General features: G+C 32.5%; 1 long non-coding RNA gene across 9 annotated transcripts in view; it reads left to right on the forward strand.

Annotated features, from left to right (window-relative positions):
* LOC146996594 (uncharacterized) overlaps window positions 1-24,638 on the forward strand; it is a 269,877-nt gene that overhangs the window by 45,908 nt on the left and 199,331 nt on the right. For all 9 annotated transcript variants that reach the window (XR_015042288.1, XR_015042290.1, XR_015042289.1 and 6 more), the window contains exon 2: window positions 382-574. This is a non-coding gene — a long non-coding RNA (uncharacterized LOC146996594). The remainder of the gene's footprint in view (window positions 1-381; window positions 575-24,638) is intronic.

Below are 24,638 nucleotides of genomic sequence, written 5' to 3' on the forward strand. Positions count from 1 at the left end.
TGAAAGGAAATGTATTAATAAGATAATTCGCCTTAGTAATTCAACTAAGTATAATAAAATGCACACACACACACACACACAAAAAAAAAAAAAAAAAAAAAAAAAAAAAAATTCTTCCCCAATTAGTTCTTTAAAAAGATGTTTATTGTAATTCGATGTAACTAGATATACTAATGTAAATATATTGTTTGTATGAAGTACAATGTACAATGTAAGTTTGTATGTATGTTCGAAGTAATTATGTTATATTAATCTGCCATATTCCAACTTTTGTTAATAGGTCAATTTCTTTTTAATAATTGTATACTGTATCTTAGTAATTTTACATTAATACTAGACTTACGTACTGAATATACAATTACAATGTAAATGTCTTGGTAGGCTAGCATCCGATGCGGGCCAACTAAAAGTCCAGCGGGGTACAGTAGTGCAGCGGAGCAACACCTGTAAAAGTCACTGACGAAGTTCTGGTGCTCCGTCCACTTTTCCCTGTCCCTGTTCCCTGCTCTTGAAAGGACTGTCATATAAATTTCTAAAGCACCATAGTTGTACATGTTTGAATACACGATGCGCCGTAAGTATTGGCATACATTTTTCTGTTCTTTTCAGTCTTTTCTCAGTTAATCATATGAATTCGGCTTCACGAAACTCTTTTTTGTCTTTTAATTATTAACGTTCTGTGTATTCACTTTATTTATTAAATATCACGCTCCTAGCGGTCACGCCGCATAAAATTCCATTTAACACTAAAATCAGAAAATATTTAAAAGCAGCACATCTTTAGTATTTTCGATAGACAGACTAGTGAGTTGCAGATAAAAATGCTGTACTCCATACAGTGTTGCCACAACTCTCTTTTAAATCGTTGAGTTTGTAAATGAAAAATTCATTTTTAAAGTTTTGTACAATATGAAATAGATAATAAAACAAATTGGACGTTCAAAGTTTGGGCGATCATTCAAATCTGAAGCCTTTCAGAATTTTTTTTTCATTTCAGCAATATCTTTTAATCGGAGAATCCTTCCGAGACCCGAGATCTTACAACTTCGAAATATTTTTCACACATTAGAAATTCTGGCTTAACTTTTGGGGCATTCCGATATTACTACACAGATATTACTATTATTCCGATATCCGATATTACTATTTACCATGTTTTATACTTTTACACTGCTCTTTTAACTTCTTTGTACAAAATAAAGGCAGCATCGTAATCACCAAAAATTTCCAGTACCATATTTAAAAAAATTTACAATATGATCGCTATCGAACGCAATTTAAGAATGTTTTTGCTTGATATATGTACGTAAGGACAGAATAAAGGACTCTTTTTCGCTAAACGAATTATGAAACTGATTCAAAATAAATTCTGAAGAGAAATTTTCGTAGTGTCTGTACGTACGTATGTATGTACATATGTATGTATGTATCTCGTATAACTCAAAAACGAGTAATCTCAGAACGTTGGAATTTTGTATATAGGACTGCTATTATTTGTAGTTGTACACTTTTTGGCATTTTACTTTGGTTCACTATAAATGTCGTTTCACTTTTTAAATTGTTGCCACCCAATATTAGAGCCCTGCATTATATTTAAATCTTTAAATAATCAAGAATCTGCATGTGATCGTATGAGGTTCAAGGTCAAAAAACATTTATAGATGCGTTCTTTTTATCGTAGAAAAATGATGAAACGCAAAATAAATTTCAGACAATGATATGAAACTCTTCGAACTAAAACCTTAATTAGCTTATAAGAAATGAAAACATATAATTGTATTATTTATAACCTGATAATAGTCAAACAGTTGGCTGGACCGAGAGAGGGGTGATTGGATGTCTGTTCTTAAACCAGTGCCTTGAAATTACTTTATCATTTTGCAATTCGTCATTTAAAATGTGGATAGATCATTTTATTCTGGGTAATTCATTGGTTGGATAAGTCTTGTAATGTCAGATGAGAGAAAAACAACACAAATGTTTTCCACGTTTGTGTCTTTAGATTATTACATAACTACTTTTTAACTCCCTTATCCAAAGTAAAGGATGTGTTGTAATCGCAAAAAATTTCGGGTATCATGTTTTAAAGCAAATGCCCATTTTGACAGTTTTCGAATCTATTTTAAACGATGTCTTTGTGTGACGTCTGTTCGTATGGACAGAATAGAGGACTCCTTTTTATCTGTGAAAATTTGGTTTATTAATTATTGCAAAGCACTCGAGGAAAGGAGAGAGATGCCTTCGTGGAGAACGTTCTGAGGTAAACTGGCCTGTATAACGTTACACACGGGAAAAAGACGGAAATGCCCATGCATCCAAGCCGTTGTCCGGGATTGGAATCCCGTACCGAACTACCAGTGTTCAACTTTATCGCTCGGCCACTAATGGGCGCAGAGTTATGAATTATGATTAACTGAGAAAAGATTGAAAAGATCAGAAAAATGTATGCCAATACTTACGGCGCATAGTGAATTCAAATATGTACAACTATGGTGCTTTTGGAATTTATATGACAGTTCTTTCAAGAGCATTCTGGCTAACGCCGTTTGAGCTAAAATATTTAAAAACAGCATATTTTTGAAATCGACTATCCTACGAGGTGGAGATTAAAATATTTTATTCTGTACAGTGTTGCCTCGACTCGCTTTCAAATTGTTGAGTAATCTTTAGCGCTCGAGACTGTGCATCAGAAATTCTAAAGATATGCTCTTTTTATTAAATTATTTTGCTGTTGAATCGAATTTTATGGTTTAAGAGCGAAAAACATGAAATAAATAAGGTAACTCACAAAACGTTAAGAAAACGGCCCTTTGGGCGTAATATAAAATCTGAAAGCTTTCTGATTTTTTTTCTCAAAGTCCGAATCTGGAATTTGTTTTATCGTCTATTTCGTATTATGTAAAGCTTTAACGCATTTTTTGTTAACAAACTCAAAGATTCCGAAGCGAGCAGTGTACGGGGGGGGGGATATCTCTAGCAAGCGAGGCTGTCTATCCGAAATTCTAAAGATATGCTGTTAATAAATGTTTTTAACACAAAGGGACATTAGCCCAAATGCTCTCGAAACATGTATGTGTGTGTAAATTAAAAACAGGCCTAAAAATCAAGAAAATCATCGCGTAAAATCACTAAAAGCGTTTTATCACTCTTCAATTCTGCCACCGTGTGTTTCTGACATTGCAAAAAAATCTATGGTACCTAAATCCAATAAAGTTTGTATAACATATTCTTCCACTCGAATATGAGCACCTGAAAGCCTGAATCTGGAATTATAATGTTTACCATGTAGCATTTTTACTATTCTTTTTTATTTTCTTAATTAATACTTTCCACGCACTATTTTTATTACATTTTTAAGTGTTCTGCATTTTATTGCAACTTTTATACATGGAATATATTTTATTTATGACATTAAAAATTTGCTAATTGTGGGTAACACGACATGCAGGAGGGGGTCGCCAAAAATTTTAGCAGTTTTGATAGTTTTTTAGCTTACTACAATTTTAAAAAAGAATTTTGATAGTTTTTTAACTTACTACAATTTTAAAAAAGAATTTTGATAGTTTTTTAACTTACTACAATAATTTTAAAAAAGAAAAAAAAAAAAAAAAAAAAAGAAAAAAAGAAAAGAAAATCTGCAACTATTGATCCGTTTCGTTTATCAATTGCGCGAATGTAATTTTATTAGCATACCATATGTTAAACGAATCCCCTATTTTTCCATAAGCCAACATTTGAACGTTTAAAATGTCTCTCCCAATCATTAGGTCCTACGGCTGTACCTCATCATTAACTATCAATAAATTCGTGGTTGTTTGGATTTTGTCGATTCGAAGTGAAACATGAACTTTTCCCAAGGTCGTTGTAGGTGCGTGATTTACGCTCCCAATTCCAAACCATTTTTTTGTTTCCGGTTGCACTGGTAATCGTAATTTTGAAAAGACCGAAATTCTTAATAGACTGACAGCGCTTCCAGTATCTATCAAACATTCGATCGGTTCACTGTCGTTAATAATTGCTTTCTTCAAATACGTTGAAACGTCAGATAATCCACCATGACTCATCGCAACATATTTTGATTTTTCATTTTGTCATTCATCATTTCTTCGCGACTCTCTGTCTGACGCGGGAGGCATTTGGCGTCACAAATCAAGCTAGAATGTTTACGCTTACATGTCAAGCAGCACTCTTATAATTTACATAAACGAAACATGTGATTTTTTTTACAGACATAAAAAAACATCTCCCGTTTCGTTTCAAACTTTCTAATTTCTGTTCGCGTTCCTTATCACAATTTTCGGAACTGTGCTCAGAATTATTGCAAAAAATGCAAATTTTCTGAAATGTGCTCAGTGTGGTAGCGTTGCGTTAGGAATCGAATCTTGCTGCTTACCTTTAAACTTCTGAAATCTATTCCCCTTTTGCGAAAATTAAATGACAATTTATAGTCTACGCTTTTAACTGATTCATTATTTTCCCTTGTTTGTCGAAACAAAAATGTTCGTTCTCGCGTTTCTACTTCTCTTCTAAGAAATTTTAATAATTCTGTTACGTTCCAAGAATCGTCTTTTTCATGCTGTCTATAAAAATCTAGCACAATGGAATCTGGAATAAGTTTAGTTAGTAATGGAAACAACAAACTTCCATATGAATTCAGTTCGACACCCAAGAGTTTGTAAACCCCGCACTTGGATTTCTATCGTGTCGTATAACTCCTTTAACTGTTTCAAAAACGAAGTTGATTTTACTGCATTTAAATTTAACAAATGGATAATATGAGATCTTACAATAATTTCTTTTTTCCCGCAACTTTCTTTAAGCAATTCAACTGCTAAAATCATAATTATTTTCCGATACCAATAGTCCTTGAATGCTAATTAAGGCTGGTCCTTTCAAGAAAGCTTTAAGATAAACGTTCGTTACTGTGAATCGCATTATCAAACTGTGACCAAAATTCCTGAAACTTCTCTAAATTACCCTCAAACGGTTCTACATGAAGTTTCGGCAAATTTATTCTCGGTTTGTCTGGTTCAATATTCGAAATAAGTGAAGAATTATTCTTCAACGACAAATCTGTCTTATTTCTATCTGAATTCTGAAGATAATTCTTAACTTTCGATTTCGCGTAGATGATACGTTCTCTATATTCCTGATTATTCTCGACCTCTGTTTCCAGATCAGATACTTCAGGAATTAAATTCTCAAATTGTAGATCTAACTTAAATATCTGATCTGCTTTTTCTTGTAGATTCATGTCACATTCTTCTAATGATTTTGTATCTACAATATCCTGTTCCAATAATTCAGATATTCTGTTAATTACTCGTGTTGTTAACATTCTTAAAGGTTTACGTTTCGTTTTTGCTTTATCTAAAGCTTTCTTTGTATTCTCATCCATAATATTATTTAATAATATAATTCTATACTTCAGCGGGCCTACCAGCGGCTGAGCGGTAAAGTCGCTGAACACTGGTAGTTCGGTCCGAGGTTCGAATCCCGCGAACGGGCTGGCTGCATGGGTTTTTTCGTGGTTTTTCCCATGTGTAACGTGTATACGAACCAGTTTCCCTTAGAAAGTCCTCCACGAAGGCATGCCTCCCCTTAGGCAGATAGCCCTCGACGCTTTGCCATAATCATACACACACACTATACTTTAGCGCGATCATGGAAATGGAAACCGTTTAAGTTGCCATGGAAATTACAGTCGACATTTCATTTTTAGATTTTTGATACTAACAGTTTTGAGAGAATAGAGTTAAAAAGGGCCACGAGTGTTTTTAAACTGAAAATAAATAAAGTGCTTTTAAAACGCACTGCACTGAAATATTTTAACAAGCGGCAGCAATTTCTGTGGGATTTTAGTAATATACGAGTTTTTCAGCTGAGTATTACTACGAAATTTCTTGTCCAACCATACAGCGTTTTAGAATTTTCCTGGGGGAAAAACTCCTTAACTTCACTTGAAATACTCTCGAATAATTGTTTTGAGGTGTAATAACACGAGTCTGAAGATTATTTCTGCGACGTATATGTATATGAAACAAGTAAAAATAAAAACTTATGTGTAGAAATACATCTAGGAGCATATGTTTATGAAACAGGAATGAAGAGAGAAGAAAGACACCAAACGTATTTGAAAACACTATATGCCAAAACTCATGAATAACATATGTAACACGTGTGGTATCTGTATCTAGAAAATATGCTTAGACATATGGTGCGAAGAATGTAGGCGTAAATAGAGCAATTTGCTTCCAAAATTCAAATTTACCTTACAAGGTATTTCTTCCGCCTTCTTAGCATGCCTTCGTAGTGTGGTGGTCTGGCGAGTTCGGGCGCCAGTGCCGAGACATTAGGCTTTTTTTTTGGGGGGGGGGAAGCAGGAGACTTGAAAAATGATCTACAAATTTTATCCTTTTGCCCTCATATTTCCAATTTGGTGGTCTAGTCTTTTTACCTCCTCTGGGAAAAAAAAATTAACATGTTTTTTCAATATTAAATTGTAATTTTTCTTTCTTTTGCCAATCACTCAGTATTAGAGCAGTTCCATTAAACAATTTTTTCTTTTTTTCAATGGAATGGTGTTTTATAAAAATTATAATATCATCAGCACATGCAATTAATTCCATACTCTGAGAAACTTCTGCTTCAGCAAGTTATCCACAATAATGTTCCAGAGCAGGGGAGCACTGCAGGAGCCCTGAGGTTATACCTTATAAATATTCACTACTAAGTCTTTATTCTTATCCTTAAAACAATTTTTATGTTACTAAAATAATTTTTAAATAGATTGTGATGTTGCGTGGCCCCAACTTGCGCGCAACAATAGTAGTGACTGCTATGAACTGGAATTACACAAACTCTTAAGAAGGGTTTAACTCCCTTTTTATTCCACTTTAGAAGTTACAGATGCGTTCACTTGACGCTCACAAACTACGACGACCCGGCGGTTAAATAAAAATAAGAAAGTACAACTAAAAATGAATACATAACAAGTCACTACCTACGAGGCTCTATAAACGTGACTAACGTAACCGCGTTCTAAGATACAGCTGAGATTTCAGCAAACTTTCTTAATAAGAAGTTGAAAGATTCAACTAACTGCCGAAGTAGGCTCACCGGCCGAAACGCGCGGTTCTTAAATTTCTACCTAGCAACCTTCACGCTCGTGAATCAAGAAAGCACACCTACAAACTCGTTTTCCTTCTATTTAACTCAAATTACTTCTGCTAAAAATTTGAATACTTTGCGCGTTCTACTAAAATTTACATACTCTGGCATTGGCAATTCCAGGGGAAAGTAAGGCTTGACAGGAAAGATAGCTTAAAATAAATGTTAGTTAAAAATAAATATAAACCCTACAAGATAAAACAAATTTCTGGTTATTTTTAAATCAATTAAGCCATACAACAAGGAAGACCAATCAACAGAGTGAAATGCAGCCATGTATTATATTTAAAGAAACTAACCAATGAAGCATCTGCATAAATGTATGTATGTTTCTCGCACTGTGAAGAAACAACGTTACCTAGAACCATCGAACTTTAAATAATGTAGTTCTCCATCCGAACATGGGCCTTTGGAATTTGAAATGTCGATTTTATTTTATTATCTATTTAAAATTTTGTAAAACTTTAACGAAATTTTGATTAACAAACTCAACGATTTCGAAGTGAGCAATGGCAACACGAAACGGGGAAAAAAATAAATAAATAATAAAAAAAAAAACATTGATATCTCCAGCGTGCGAAACTGTGTATTGGAAATTCTAAAGATATGTTGCTTTTAAATTTTTTGGATATTGCTGCTGAATTGAATTGTATGTGTTTTAAGTGCGAAGATTGGATTTGACTGGATTATTCATTTATGGCAAAGCACACGAGGGCTATCTGCCTAAGGGAGGGGAGGCCTTCGTGGAGGACTTTCTAAGGAAAACTGGCTCGTATACACGTTACACATGGGGAAAACCACGAAAACGCCCATGCAGTCAGTCCATTCGCGGGATTCGAAACTCGGACCGAACTACCAGTGTTCAGCATCTTTACCGCTCGGCCGCTGGTGTTCTTTAAGTGCGAAGATCACGATATTTAATAAATAAAGGTAACTCACGAAACATTAATAAAAACGCTGTTTTGGGCATAATATAAAATTTGTACTCCACAAAATGTTAACAAACGCTGTTTTGGGCATAATATAAAATCTGAAAACTTACAGATTTTATTTTATTTTTATTTTTCAGCGTTATTTTTACTTTATGGTTAACGAACTTAAATATCTTAACTCTATTAAAAACAATAAAATACAAATCATGTTGTAAAAGACTATAATACGAAACAATTATGCAACTCCCATTCTACGTAATACTTCCTAAAGGAAATTGCTTAGCCTGAGTCTTCAAATCAGACGATAAACAATAGTCAGCTCACATTTCACTAGCGATCATAAGTGATGACAGCAACTTAATTACGCTCCTTCGCATGCAATATTCAGGATGCGATGGAACATTAATCAATTGAAAGCCTTGCATCTTAATATCTGAGGGAACCAACTCCGCTGTTTGTCAGGATTTGGGGTTTTCTCATTTCCCGGTGTAATTATTCAAACTCGTGTTTGTGCCAAAGTTATGAGGCTTGTCATATGAAGTCTGCCAAGCGAGACTTCGCGTCCTGACTCAGCTTAAATTACAATTTACATGATTAAAGATATTAAAATCACGAAGTCGTCATTCATTTCTCCTGTTCACAGGTTTCTGACAAGAGAAGATTGCTCTTGAATATGGTATTAATATCAAACTTGCATAATTTAAAGCTGAATTGCGTATGGGCATATTTGCCTTGGACGGAACTGAAATGATATTACAACTAAGAAATTACTTCAATTTTAGTGGATGCTATTTGTTTTGAATCTGTCGTTCAAATGTATGTGAAATATGAGAATAATAAGTGTAAATTATTTCGCATGTTAAATAAAAACCTATTGCATTGTAGGTCGCGTGCGACTGCCAAAAGTGGATTCAAAGTTAGTTTAGGGCAGCTCTCTATTTGCTGGCTTTCTGTTTTCTATGATCTTGTTAGGACTTCAGAGGCTTTTGCAGTCTGGCGCGGCTTTATTTGTTCTTTGAACTTTTAGTATTATTATAAGGTATTTCTTCCGCCTTCTTAGCATGCGTTCGTGGAGTAGCGGTCAGCACACTCGGCTCGTATTCGAGAGGTTCGAGTTCCGGCGAAGGCATTGCTCATTTTTCACGCCTCTCAGCGATTTGAGGCTGGATCAAACTACCAACCGCTGGTGGCCTTATTTACTAAAGAATCCTTCATTGCATATTACACAAATAAAGATAGGTGGTGCTTTATTTTCCTTTTCCATTTTGCTGCTACGGCAAGAGACCTATTTTTTTCCGCTACAAATAATACTATGATCTACCAGCAAATGATAAACATGGAGTTCAGTTCACTCAGTATTCTCAGAAAATGTACATTTCATTAAAAATTTTTTTTGGACGATACATTGTAAAAGTGCATTACTGGAGAAATGAGATATATTTTTTTAAATTTTGTATATCACATTAAAATTCAATAGATTTTGTATGAAATGCCTGGAAACTTCAAAGAGGGAAAATTCATTTTCTAATGCAGTTTAGGAAAACTGACACGAAAACAAGGTATGTTTACAATGGTTGGTATTAATCTGATTAAAAACTGTATCAATTTGTGGAAACGAGTGGTTCTTTGTAAAGTATTCTGAAGTGATATTAAAAAAAAAAAAAAAAAAAGTCTGCATTTTGTGAATTGAATTTCCTTGAAAATACCCACTTCAAATGTTTTCTATCTTTCCCGATAGATGGCGCTAGGCATGTTTTTATTCGAATTTTCATTATAATTTTTCCTTTCCAAATAGCGGAGAAAGTTTTTGCCCGTTGTTAGATTTTTCTGAAGGTTGAAACGTTAGAGTAGCTTTAGTTTTCTGTAAAATAAACAATAATGTTAAGTGTTTTAATTTCATATTAAAATCAGTCACGTCAGAAGAAATTTCGGCTTTTCTCATTAATTGCTTTAAAGATGGAATTTAATAAACAGTTTTAACAGTATTATAACGTGTATGTATAGATGCGAAGGTTCTGTCATACATTCCAATAAAACTTCATATTACTCTTAGTGAATTATTAGAATATTTAATCCTATATTACTGTTCACGAAAGGTACAAAACAAATAAATAAAATAATATAATATAAAATATAATAAATACCAACAATAAAAAATATGAAAGCCTTCAGATTATATAGTATGCCCAAATGGGCTTTTTTTTAACGTTTTGTATGTTACCTTTATTTATTAAATATCATGTTCTTCGCATTTAAACCATAAAATTAAATTCAACAGCAATATCGCAAACTAATTTTAAAACGAGCATATTTTTAGAATGTCCGATACACAGTCTCTCGCGCTAGATATAAAAATGTTTTATTTCCTTACAATGCTGCCATTGCTCGCTTTGAAATCGTTGAACTTATAAATGCTTTACAAAATATGAAATAGATAATAAAACAAATTCCAAATTTTGGCTTCCACTTGCCTACATTTGGGTGGAGACGTACGTTATTATTATTATTATTATTATTATTTTGCCAAAATTTTGATTCAAAGTGTTAATGTCTCATTGTATCATATTATTAGAGATTTATATTGAATTGTTTTCTTAAGGTATCATAATGTTTGCATTGAATTTTTATATTCCTTTAAAATATGTCAGTGTACTGTAAATTACCTACGATGAGAAGAATGAATGGCGCATGAATTGTATATTTTTTTTAAAGTTTTATATAAAAGATATCCTCACAAATTCCAAAAATCTAATATTCGAAAACTTACTATGAACCATCTGCACTGAAAAGTGCATGATATTTGTGGACTCATTTTTATTTTGTGGACTTCGTGACATCAAGAGATTTTATTAAACATGTCATTGTGAAAGGACTTTAAAACAAAAAGTTCAATGGATATTTTGAAGAAACTTGGACTTTTATGATTCTAATTTATTATTTAGTGTTATTACACATATTATTACCTGATACTTCGAAGTTGGATGTTTGCTTATGAATTATATGTTTGTTTATAACTCATAGGTTCTATTGTAAAAAAATTAAATAATTAAGCATTTTCTAATTATATAAAAAAGATCATGAATTATGATAGGGCAGAGTTAAAGCCTGTAAGCTATGTCCCGGATGTTTTTCTTCATGCCTTTCCTCATACTCTAAAAGTTTTCTTGCTTAATTAATGTGCTAATGCTTTGCTCACCCGGCCTCTCGTTTTGAGGGGGGGGGAAGATGAAAATATAAAAAATACGATGGCTTTCCTCTACGCGAAAAGACAACCTCTAATTAACTTTCCGCAATTTCAGGATCTTCTCCCTAGACCAGTACTTTCGAGAACATTCGAGCATATTACGTAACACCTCCTATTATGAAGAATTCGCACCATCTTGCGTCAGAGATTGCTTTCTCCTCTTGCTGCTATCAGACCTTTGGTGCCGCTCTTCCCATTTGTCTTTCTTTGTTTGAATAGCATGACACAGAAAATTTAAAGTTAATCTTATTAGTAAATCACTATTGAATATGTAATTTTGGTGAATTTAATGTAAGCGAATAATGACCTGCCGTTTGAATTGAATAAAGAGATGGAGCTAAAAAATTAAATTTTTCTGTGTCGTCATTGGATTACACTCAGCCACAACAATGTCCGGAATTCTGATGTGACCAGATTTCAAAGTTTCATTCTTGTGCCTGACTGGCAAATATATATATATATATATATATATATATATATATACACACCAACTCTGTTACTCGGCTCAGTGAGCTCAATTTTTTATTTTTATATACTGGTAAACTGTGCATTTTTTGCTTTAAAATGATTGAATTATGTTCTTCTTATCTTCCGATTAAGGTTTTTTGTGCCTTTAGTTAATCTTCATGTAATAGTTGTACAATTATCAACAATATAAAAGTTGTTTAAGTGCGACTAAGCCTAATTTTTCCTACCATGGCAGCCATATTTGTTTACATTTGAAACTTACACCTTCAGTGTCTTTTTACTGAATGGGACCAAAATGTTAATCTTTCAGATTTATGCACCGAAAAATCTGCTTTCTTACACGCTGATCGAATTGCTTCTCTTTGGGTAGACACTAACTTTATTATAAAGATTGTTTTTTTAATTGTTTTATTGTATTTGTGCTTTATATATTTCACTTTTTAATAAACATAATTTGAAGTTTTATGTTTTTTTTTTTTTGGCTTTGCGCCGAAATGAGAAGTTAATTAATTAAATGAGAACTAAATCTCTAATGAAATTCGAGGAAATAAGTTTAGAGGAAATGCAGCAAAAAATACGTGTAACTTAATATTCTTTACAAGGAAGTCATGGGGTGTATACATCTTATTTTTCTCTCGGGCCTAACAATACATACCCGATTAATAAACAGGCTGCACACTGTAAAAAGCAATTATTTTCAAAATAAACGGTTTTCTTTGAAACATAATTGATGTAAAAGTTGATTTTCAATCTCCATTTGATGTTACTAGAAAAGAAAAGAATAAACAAAAACTGAGAAGGAGCCTCGATCAATAATGCCGATTAAAACAGGAAACCACATCGGTCTACGCATATGTTTTAATGAAACGCTATAAGTAACTACGGTTAAAATATAGCAGCTAGAAACTAAATATTCGTAAATGTGTTCTTTCTATACATATTTTATAAGTTACTTGAAGGATATTTTTAAAACTATTAAAGGCCAATTCCGTTAATTATAATTTTGTGAAAGGCAAGGAAAACAAAGAAAATGGTGGTGACTAAAGTGTAAGACGCGTAGCTATGAATTTCAGTGGAAGGCAACAAAGCGTTAAAAACTTCTACAGGCCCTTGCTTATTTATTTCATGTGTCTTGGTATTGAAATTTTTCCTGATAAATCTACTTTTTTAATGAAAAGTTTTAAAAGAATACTGGTGGCGACTTACCATGTTTTGACAGTAGCTGCATTTTTACTGGCTGTCTACTTGTTTGCTCGCGGCATTGTAATTAACTCAGCGAATGCATTAGAAGGAGCTTTTCTGTTTAGCTTAGCATTTGCATCACGACTTGTTTTATATTTCAAGAGAAAAGATCTACGAAATGTAGTAAACATGTGTAAGAAAATGTGTCATTCCTCAGGGCTCCGTAAAAAAATAGTTCTCCTGAAGACAAGACTGTATTACGTGTGTGGATTTACTTTTATATGGCAGCTATTTCTTCTCTCCTTCACTGCTTTTCTAGCGATTCTAAATTTTTGTAATCAAAATGCAAATGATAAATATGTCACTTTAATAACATCATTTGCAGTTATCGTTTTGTCGTATGTGCATGGTTACTTTCTGTTCTGCGCGTTTGGAATTTTTTATGCTGTCGTAGGCTGGCACTTGAAGGAGACACTAGTCGAGTTAGCAGAATTCTTAAAATCACACCCAGAAGAGTTTTCAGCCCATGTCCGATTTTACGACCAAATATGCTGTTCAGTAGATTTCGTAGATGACAGGCTAAAACTTCTTACTTTTGTGTCCGTATTTTACATATCGGCTAACATGTATTTCTTAATATTCTCTCTCAAAACCAGTGGCATGGAAATGAATGCCTACATAACGCTTTCAATCTGCGGAATAGTATTTCTAATTTTTAATCTGTATATAATGCTATCGTTTGCTTCCGAAGTAACAGAATGGAATACTAAAGTAGGTGAAATGCTTTATCTCCTCCCAGTAGATAAGTGGGCATTAAAAAACTAGAATGTTTAATAAAAAATCAGCAAGGTCTAGCCTTATCTGTTGGTGGCATAGTTCCCGTCAATAAAGGGCTATTTTTGTCCCTTTTAGGAACAATTACTACTTACATTCTTCTGATTCGAAGCATTCCTATATAATACATATAGGAAAAAAAAAAGTAAAAAGTTTCTAACAAAGCTTCAAGAAATATTTAGGAGAAATGATAACGCTACTGGAATTGTATTCTAACGACAATATTTATTATTGACTTGTATATACGTGATAAACTCTATTGCGTGTATCCTAATTAAAATACTTAATTTATGTGCTTAGATTACATACAGTAAGCTGATAACAATTATGTATAAACTGAAGGATTTATCTTGTTTTAACTTTCCTAAATCCCTTCTTGCTGCCTTTTAACGCTACGCATGCTGTTAATACTTTATTTGCAGCCAATAAATTTCAATTGACAAGACAGCGTGAAGTGAAGAACTGCGGACCAAATGCTAATTTAAAAAAAAATAGAATCAAACCACGATTTAGCGATTTTTCAAGTCACTAGCAGAAATTACCGTAATAGCGGTTCATATAAATTATTTACCTAAAAATTTCTTCTATGTATACTACCTAAAAATTTTTTCAATGTATTCCCTGCTTATACTCCTCAAATTCTCGACTTCTGCATGAAAATATTTGGTACACGTTAATATCATCAGCATGTTCTTGTACACCAAAAATTCTCAATTATACACAAAAATATACGGTATCTCGTCAATGTGTCAGGACTTGTGTTTCTCTTAATTTGCTTTGGAAACATGAATGATCCTGAATAGGAACAGGGAGCTTACTCAAGCTATGCTCAAGAAGGTGTGAAGTAGACAACACAAGCAGGAAGGGTATACGAAACACTTTATTTTCAACCTTTTACAGGCACTTCCGAACTTCGGACCAACCACTTGGGGTCTGAACGTAAGAATATAAAAACTACTGACTAAAACTCTAACTAAAAGCTAACTTTGAATTAGTATACAAATGCCTAGCACTAAGACTGGCCTTTATTTAAAAAAAGGTACATATGTAGTACGCCGAGCTGCTGAAACTACGATACGTCTGCAAATATCACGAGGGCTAAACCTCTGGCTTTAAAAGCAACCAGCAACCGAATGAAAACTCGTAAAACTACAGTGGCAAGCGGCTGTTTCTTAAAACTCCTTCTCTCTCTCTCGCTTGGCAAAAAGCCACAACTTAGTACTTGGGCGTTAGCAAGACAATTTGCATAAACAATTTAAAGCATTTAATTCTGGACGGAAGTAGAAAATAAGAAGTGATAGTACAGTTTTAAAATAAAATAAACGTTAGTAAAACATAGGATCCTTACAAATAGTTTTTTTCCCTCTGTTATCAAAATCTGTGTCCCTTTTTCCTTCCTTGTACGAAGTAGAGGAATATTGTAATCGCGAAAATTTGCGTGTATCATATTTCAACGGAAGCATCCGTTTTTAAAGCTATTGAATGCAATATAACGATGTTTTTGCCTGACATCTGTATATAAAGATAGAATAAAAGACTCTTTTTTCAAAAATGGGTTGCAAAAACAATTTAGAATGTATTCAGAAGATAAGTTTTCGCCACGTCTGTACTTACGTACGTATGCATCTCTCATAACTCAAAAAGGAATAGCCTCAGAACTTTTGAAATTTTGTAGATAGGACTGCTATAACATGTAATTGTGCATCTCCCTTTTTGGTTGCAATCGGCAGCACCTAAAGTGTATTAATATGTAATATACACTCTGTTATTTGGCACCGGAGCCCCGTTTCATTTTATTCTTATTGTTATGTTGTTATGTTTATCTTATTGTTATGTTTTATCTTATTCTTATGTTGGTAAATTGTGCATTTTTTGTTTTAAAAAAGATTGAGTTATGTTTTTATTATATTCCGGTTAAGGTTTTGATGGTTTTAGTTAATCTACATGCAATAGTTGTAGAATTATCAACAATTTAAAAGATTTTCAAGTGCGACAAAACAAATTTTTAACCGTAGTAGCCATATTTTTACATTTAAATTTAACAGAACTGTGCTATAAGTCAATTTCTCTACTTTCAGTATCTTTTTGCCGAGTGAGACCAAAAGTAAACTTTCCGTTTTGTACACCGAAATATCTGCCTTCTTGCCTGCTGGACGAATTGCTTGTTTTTGCTTAGAAACTCTAGTTTTAATTGTGAAATTAAATTTTTTAAAATTGTTTTAACTGTATTTGGTGTTTTATATTTTTCAATTTTTACTTCCTTGGTCGAAATAAAAAGGAAGTATTGTAATCATGAAAAGTTTCAGGCAGCATATTTCAACAAAAATATCCATTTTGACCGCTATCGAATGCAATTTAACGATGTTTTTGCGGGATATCTGTTGGTAAGGACAGAATAAAATATTCTTTTCCTTCAAAAAAATTATAAAACTGCTTTAAAATTAATTCTGAAGAGAATTTTTCGTGGCATCTGTACGAACGTATGTATGTACGTACGTATCTCGCATAACTCAAAAACGAGTAGCCTCAGAACGTTAAAATTTTGTATATAAGACTGATATAACATGTAGATGTGCACCTCGTATTTTGGTTGCAATCGGCCGCACCAAATGTATATAAATATATTTATATATATATCCACTCTATTACCCGGCTCAGTGATCTCAGGTTCTTTACTCTTATATGTTTGTAAATTGTACATTTTTTTCTTTAAAAATGATTGAATTATGTTGTTTTTATCTTCTGGTTAAGGATTTTATGCCTTTAGTAAATCTGTGTGCAATATTTTTAGCAATAGCAATTTTAAAGTTGTTTAATTGCCGCTAAGCCTGTTTTTAATGGCGGCCATTGTTGTTTGCATTTGAAACAGGAGACTAGTGGATTTATTGCCAATTTAGAGGAACTTAGCTTCGCAACAACAAAGATAACGCATTCATTTATTATTGCCAATTAAATCATGCTTAATTCTTTCTGGAATTTTTTCGAGGAAATAAGCGTTTGGCATTTACTTCGTAATTTTTATAGAATAATAATAATTTAATAGATATTTTGAGTTTTTATGTATTTTTGCCTTCTCGCGAAGTAAGAACTGAATTAATTAAATGAGAAATACTCAAGCGTCTGTGAAAAACTTTTTCTGTTTTGTTTGCTTAATTTCTTTTATACATAGTTCTAGCTTTATTATAGTATTTGAATAGAACATGTGGCAACGATTAGATAATTCTTCAAATGATATACATTTTGCGCATTCTGAGTTATATTATGAATGAAATATAATACTGTTAAGTAAACCTAGCTCCAGAGTGTCGGTATGGTAAACAAAGTGAATTTTAAAGAATGCATTTATTCTATTGTGGTTTATGCGCTGTCGGCGAAGTAGGTTTAATTCAATCTAATAAGTTTAAATAAAATGCAAGAAAAAATGCGTATAATTTAATATTCCGTACAAGGAAGTCATGTGGTGTACACATCAGATTTTTAATTAAGATATTTTGAGATTTTGTGTATTTTGCCCTGTCGCGAAGTGAGAATGAATTAATTGAATGAGAAATATACCTCTAACGAAATTCAAGGAAATAAACTTTAAAGGAAATGCACGAAAAAATTCGTATAGTTTTAATGTTCCGTACAAGGAGTCATATGGTGTACACATGAGATTTTTTTTTGTTTAAATGTCTTAGAAATAACATATCCTGCCCTTAATTTCGTATAAAGGTTATGAATGATTCTGCTGTATTATATTACATCTCTCGCCATGTTCTTTGTTAGAAACACAGCAATTTTTTATTTACTCCATGTTATTACTTATTTAAATGTTTTTCTCATTTAGCTCTGTCGATAAAGACTGTAAAAGTATACCACTTGTGCACTGTTACGTTTAATTTTAAGATCTTGGTGAAATTTTTCCTGTTAATCTTTCTTTTCAGCTTGAATGTAAGTGCTATTAGACTTCTCCTTTCTTCCAACAGCACCTATTAACATTATAAGAGAAACGAACTATGTTTTTCATATGTGGATAATTTCTGAGTGACAACAACAAGGTAATTCTACAAAACTATATTCATTCAATAGATATTGCAATTTTGAAAAATTTCGTCCATTCTCAACATAATTTGCAAGGTATAAATTTCACCCAGAACATTTTCTTTTTATTGCAGTAAAATTCGGTTCGAATTTATACTTATTATAAACGCCGAGGCAATAGGATTAAATCACAGTAAGCAACCTCTAATTCATGAATGTAAATGAAATCTGCTCTGTCTCTTTCGAAGCTATGTTACTCATTCTATCTACGGATCACTGTTTAAGCCACCTCATTATAACTGTCTTATGGTTTGTCTTACAGAATAATAAATTTGGTATATTATGTGACGGGCTAATTAACTGTAACTCTAATTAAAAGCCAGAAGATGATTACTCGTAATTTTGAACGAAATTATGTAATGTACCGAAATTCCAGTAAGCTTACACTTATTATGAACTTAAATTAAATAAAGCAGGATTTATAATTTCAGAAGATAACTGATTGTCAGGCACAGAAAACTGAATTATGAGCATGAACTCCATTCGGATAGTTTTAAAATGAACATATTTTAAGAACATGTGAAATTCTTTCCTTAAAAGCAGATAAGATTAGTACGCGAAATTTATTTGAGAAAATATTAAGGAAAGAGATTTCGGACGAATTTTCCGTCTTTTGTTTTCTGATATTTTTAATAAATTCTGATTGGTTATACAGAGGGATTGCTAATTCATAGTACAAACTTTGAAGGCGGGTACAGGACACTGTAACGAACACATTTTGTATTGGAAGGCATGATAAAAAGCAAAGCGTCGATGTACAAAGACGGGAAAGAACAAATGATAGGAAAAGTGTTTTATTTTAATAACCTTGTTTTTACAAGTGGAAATTAATTTACAAAATTAATTTTAAATTAAAAATTAATTAAAATTAATAAAATTTAATTAATTTACAAAATGTGATTGTTACAGTGTCCTGTACCAGCCCTTCAAGTTTGTACCATGAATTAGCAGTCACCCTGTATATTAAATTGCCACTCATTTTAAAAATCTTAGTATCCTGAAAATAAAGTATGACATTTAATTTTATTCATGTACAAGGCGTTTCAGCAAATCGACTACAAATTCTCAGGAGAGATAGACTGTACCTAGATAATGGAAAATCACATAGCAATGTAGGTCGAAAAGGCATTCCAGACGCGGTAGTGGCAACAGAAAACATAAGAAAGGAAATACATTAGCAGGGTGGGTAAACATGTTTGTTATTCATCATTAGCAGGGTGGGTAAACATGTTTGTCAAGTTCAGCAAATCGACTACAAATTCTCAGGAGCCATAGACTGTACCTAGATAATGGAAAATCACATAGCAATGTAGGTCGAAAAGGCATTCCAGACGCGGTAGTGGCAACAGAAAACATAAGAAAGGAAGTACATTAGCAGGGTGGGTAAACATGTTTGTTATTCATCATTAGCAGGGTGGGTAAACATGTTTGTCAAGTTCAGCAAATCGACTACAATTTCTCAGGAGCCATAGACTGTACCTAGATAATGGAAAATCACATAGCAATGTAGGTCGAAAAGGCTTTCCAGACGCGGTAGTGGCAACATAAAGCATAAGAAAGGAAGTACATTAGCAGGGTGGGTCAACATGTTTGTTATGCTTAATACAGCAGAAATCAAGAAATGAGAACAAAAATGGACAAATCATCAAAGAAGGTGCTCGAAATTTCTGCTCCAGAACCTGGTGCAGGCCTTACATCTTTGTCTGGCACATGGAGGATCTGATGTTTTGTAAAATACCGGACAGAACCTGAAAATACCCAGCAGCTGCCACGATACGTGCAACAAGCTCCTCAGCACTTCTAACATGGATGTTTCTCACACAAATGTCTTGTCATGCCTCCAGAGGAAGTAAGGTCTAGCGATATTTCTGGCCAATGCACCAAATCATTTATACCATTGGCGCCAGTAAGGCGTTTTCGACCATGTATTGCTGTGTGTTCTTCCATCGTCTAAATGTACTCTGTCTTTGCTGAAAGTGTGTAACCGATTTGCTGAAACTTGTATAAATATACTAGCGGGAGTTACGAAATTTAATGCCGCCATTTACACTAGTTATTTAATGGAAGTCGCCCTACGCCATGCTATTTTAAAATTCTGAGCAATAAATCTGCTTTACAGTGTAATAAATCTTTAAAACACTGTAAGACTTTTACTTAACAATGAATTTAGGAACAAAAATCTAAAATTATATTAAAACATAATTATTCTCGCAATTACTTTATAAGGTATTTCTCCCACCTTCTTAGCGTGTCTTCGTGATGTAGTGTTTTTTCTCTTGCTTCCAAATAACCTAATAGCTCTACAGTGGCGCCCGAACTAAAAATGGTGGTAGATGACGATTCTCCACTACCAGGATTTGAAGACGGGTCCTCTAATCCCCAGTCGCCCTTTCAAAGGGGGGGGAGTATATAATGTATTTCTCCCTCTTTCTTAGCTTGACTTCGTGGTGTAATGGTCTGCAAGCTAGTTGCGTGTTTTTCACTTCTCCTGTTTCCAAAAAATACTTGTTGTCTCTAGAATTTACAAAACCTTTCCTAACATTTAGTGGAAAAAGATAAAAGCTAATTTAAATATTTTTTCCTAATGTTTCCTTTAAGTTTGTTATAAGACTTGACAAAAGTTTTTATGTATCCGTTATTGAATAGGATGGATCAGATATTTTTAAAAAGGATTTTTCATAACGTAAACCCATTTTTCTGAAAAATTTCACCTTTTGTTAAACATTATCACACTTTCAAACTTCTTAAAAACTTGTAATGTTGCGCGCTCCCAACCTGCACGCAACAATAGTGGTGACTGCTATGAACTGGAAATTACACAAAGTCTTGAGAAGGGTTTAAATCCCTTTTTATTCAACTTTAGAAATTACAGATGCGTGCTCTTGACGCTCACAAACTACGCCGATCCGGCGGTAAAATAAAAATAAGGAACTAAAAATGAATGATAACAAGTGACTACCTACGAGGCTCTCTAAACGTAACTAACCTAACCGCGTTCTAAGATACCGCTGATAATTCAGCAAACTTCTGAATATTACGTTGAAAGATTTAACTATCTACGGAGGCAAGCACACAGGCCGAAACGCGTGGTTCTTCAATTCCTAACTAGCCACCTCCACGCTCGTGAAGCAAGAAAGCACACTTTCGATCTCGTTTCCCTTCTATTTAACTCAGAATACTTCCGGTGACAATTTTGAATACTTTGCGCGTTCTACTAAAATTTACATACTCTGGCATTGGCAATTCCAGGGGAAAGTAAGGCTTGACAGGAAAGATAGTTTTAACTTAAAATAAATGTTAGTTAAAATAAATATAAACCCTACAAACTTATATCCATAAATGCATGTGCAGATCTACTGTAACATATAGCAAGATAGATTCTTCCAAATATTATTCATTTTTATCTAAAAATCAGACGCATGGAACGCATGGACATTCGAACTGCGAAAAAATTTGCTTTGAGAAAACAAAATTTAAAGTGTCTCTTCAAACTTACCTTTAATGCTAGGTTATGAGAAACAGCAAAACAACTTTAAATACGAATATGTAAACACTAAATAACATTTTCATATCATTTAACAAGTTTTAATCTGATAATATTAAATATTAGAAAAATAAACATATCGCCAGTTGGTATGTGAGTCGAAGTTATAGGTTGAAAACATTTATACATTACATCCAACGAAACTTTTAAGATTCACCCGCATCATATGTTTTACTTTCTTTTGTTATATTTACATTATCTTTTAATGTTTTACAATATTTTTTACTATTTTTATTTTTTTCCAAGCAGGTAAACTTCTCTTTTTGCTTTGGTTCAAGTGATGCTAATCACGTTTTTTTGCAAACGAGTAGGGAAAACGAGTTTGTTTTTTCCTGTTCTACGTCTGTAGCATTTACATAAACAAAGTTAAATCCATTAATAGTAGTTAATATTTGACATTTCGAGCCTTTTATTTTTTACAAATAAACACTTCTTTTAGGGAAATATATAAATTATAACATCAGCAAATAACTGTTGAAATACATTTTTTTACATTTTATCCAAAATTTAAAGAGCAAGGTTTACGTTATTTACACATTTTAAACGCTTGTAACTTCTTTAAAAATTAGAATATTTGAATTCGGTTTTTTGCATGCGATGTAGTTATGTATATGGAATATTACGAGAGTAAAAAAAAAACAAATTCAATATTTTGGTTGATTTTTAGTTAATTTAAAATCCACCGTCCTCTTAAATGCGAACTTTTACGAATTTAATCTTAAATCTTAATGTTAAAACCTTTTTGAAAAATCATGCCTCCGTTTGAGAATCTTCTAGAAAAATAACTGATCTTCGAAGAGGAAGAAAATAATGCTTTACTTATCATTCTGTAAGGTTTATCCTAAGTTTTTAACAGTTATGTTTAGCTAAAGCTAGTTTCCTACGAACGGAAAGCGAATATTTGCTTACGTTTTCAAGGAGTTCCTACACACTTAGCTGCTAGATAAAAGTTTGAACCCCACAATTCTATGTAATTGCTGTGATATTTTAAAATTTTTCTTAAATTTTAAACAATGTCTCTACATATAATAAAAGAGTCTGTCTGTGTGTCAGTGTGTGTGTCTTTCGTTCGCGCTGCGCGTAAGCTAATAGACCCACGGCTACGAAATTGGGTACATAGGTGCATCTAGACAAGAGCCAGTGCACCTCGAAGCGATTTTTTCGAAATTCGAACTCGAAATTTTTTTATTTTATGTTTTGTGACGAAATCGTGTCATTTTGAGACATAGTGGGCTATAGGAAAGCGAGATTTTACTCTACACACTCCATTTTCACATCGTCATGAAACGTAGGCACTTAGCTATTTTACGAACTTCAAATAAATTTCGTGTTTCAATAAATCGATTGAATACGAATTTATTTAACAAAGAGCTTAACGCCTTTTCAACTTGATTTTTTCTAAACAAGTTTATTTTTAAAAATGGACAGTTTATTTTTCTTTGATTTTTGGACACGTTAAACTTTCATCCTTGCGACCGCTTTTACAAAAAGAATTTTGGAAAAATGATATTATTTTGTATTTAAAAATTTTTTTTTAAATGAAGCTTCCGAGTACACTTCTCACATCTCACATCTTTAAAAATGTGATTTTGGCAACAATTTTCCTTTCTTATTGTTGTTGATAGATTTTTGATGAAATCGCATCATTTTAAATAGTTTCATTCCTTTAAAAATATAGGTTTGGCAACCATTTTTCATCGTATTACTTGTCACTGTTTTTAATAGATTGGCATATTTCATTGCTATTTTTTTGTATATATAATACATTTTTATTGATTTTTTTTATAAAGTTGTTCTGCAGAGCAAAATTCTACGCGAAATGTTTTGTCTTTTGAGTTTCTTTCATGTTATGTTTTGCTTATTTCACTATTTGTAAGATATTGAAAAGTTTTGCATGATTTTTTTCCTTCATCGGAAAGTTGGTTAATTTTTTAATTAGGATCATTAATATTTGTATTAAGAGGTATAGCTTATTTCATTGCAATTTTTTTTCTTGAAAATATAAGATAAAATATCATTAATTATACTTTGCTTTTCAGAATTATTTTGTTTTTTTGTATTCTTTTATGTTATTTATTGCTGATTTCACTGTCCTTAAGATACTGAAAAGTTTTGAGTGATTTTTGTAGGAAACAAAGTTCTTAACCTCCTTTATAGCATTTGAGTTCTTAAGATTTTGCAAGGGGAAGTTGGTTAATTTATTTATTAGGATAATTAATATTTGTATTAAGGTATATTGCTTATTTCATTGTAATTTTGTTATACATAATAGCTTTTTTTTTATGAAGTTGTTCTGCAGAGTAAAATTCTAAGCAGTTTTTAAATTTAACGTCTGGTGTTCCTTTCAGCCATTTTTCCGGTACACATACAGCCAAACGAATGCTGGCAGCGAAGCTGCTAGTTATATTTATTAAATACCTTTCGTTCATGCACAATGTTTAACATTGGTTTTTGTTTTTGAAAAAAGTAAAACACTTATAATTAGAATCTTGAGGCTTAGTTTTTATAAGGAAAAGTGTGACCGCTTTATTTAAATTTCCATAGCTCTCCCCTGACGTTATTTCTCTTTTATTCATAAATTTTGCCCATTTCTCTTAATATTGGGAAAATTATTTTAAATTTAAATTTCTTAATGTTTTATTTCCATTTCTGTCTGGATTTTTGCGAGGTTGTTCATAGTAGACAGATAAAGTAATGGATGGTTGTATTCATCTAAATATAGGTTGACATTAATCACGTTTTTATCTTTTTCAGTTAAAGATATTGTTTTGTCTGCTCGTGATAGCATTATATTTTCCCTTTGCATTTGTGAACCAAATTAAATTCCCAGCGCTTTTCAAACACTACATTTCTCTAAATTCTTTTGAAGATCTAAAATTATTTAATAGATATTATTCACGCGATGAAAGAATGTTTTTTTTAACTTTTTCCGAAGTTGTTTGGTATAAAAAAAAATTGCATTTTTTAACTGCATTTTAGATGCTGCTGGCTCAAAATTTTTTCTAAGAATGACGAATAAAATAGTTTCTTTTCCATTGCTAAAAATCTTCTTGCTTCGTTTCATATTTCTCCGTGAAATGTTTGGAAAGGTTTTGTAAGAAATTTCCAAAAAAATTATATTCTACTACAATTTTAGATTTTATTCCTAAATTCATTATTCTATAAATGTTTGAAGAATTTT

The sequence above is a fragment of the Stegodyphus dumicola genome, chromosome 7 (assembly GCF_044657685.1).
Source record: "Stegodyphus dumicola isolate Sdum_Otavi_A_Nest chromosome 7, ASM4465768v1".
Lineage (NCBI taxonomy): Eukaryota > Metazoa > Arthropoda > Arachnida > Araneae > Eresidae > Stegodyphus > Stegodyphus dumicola.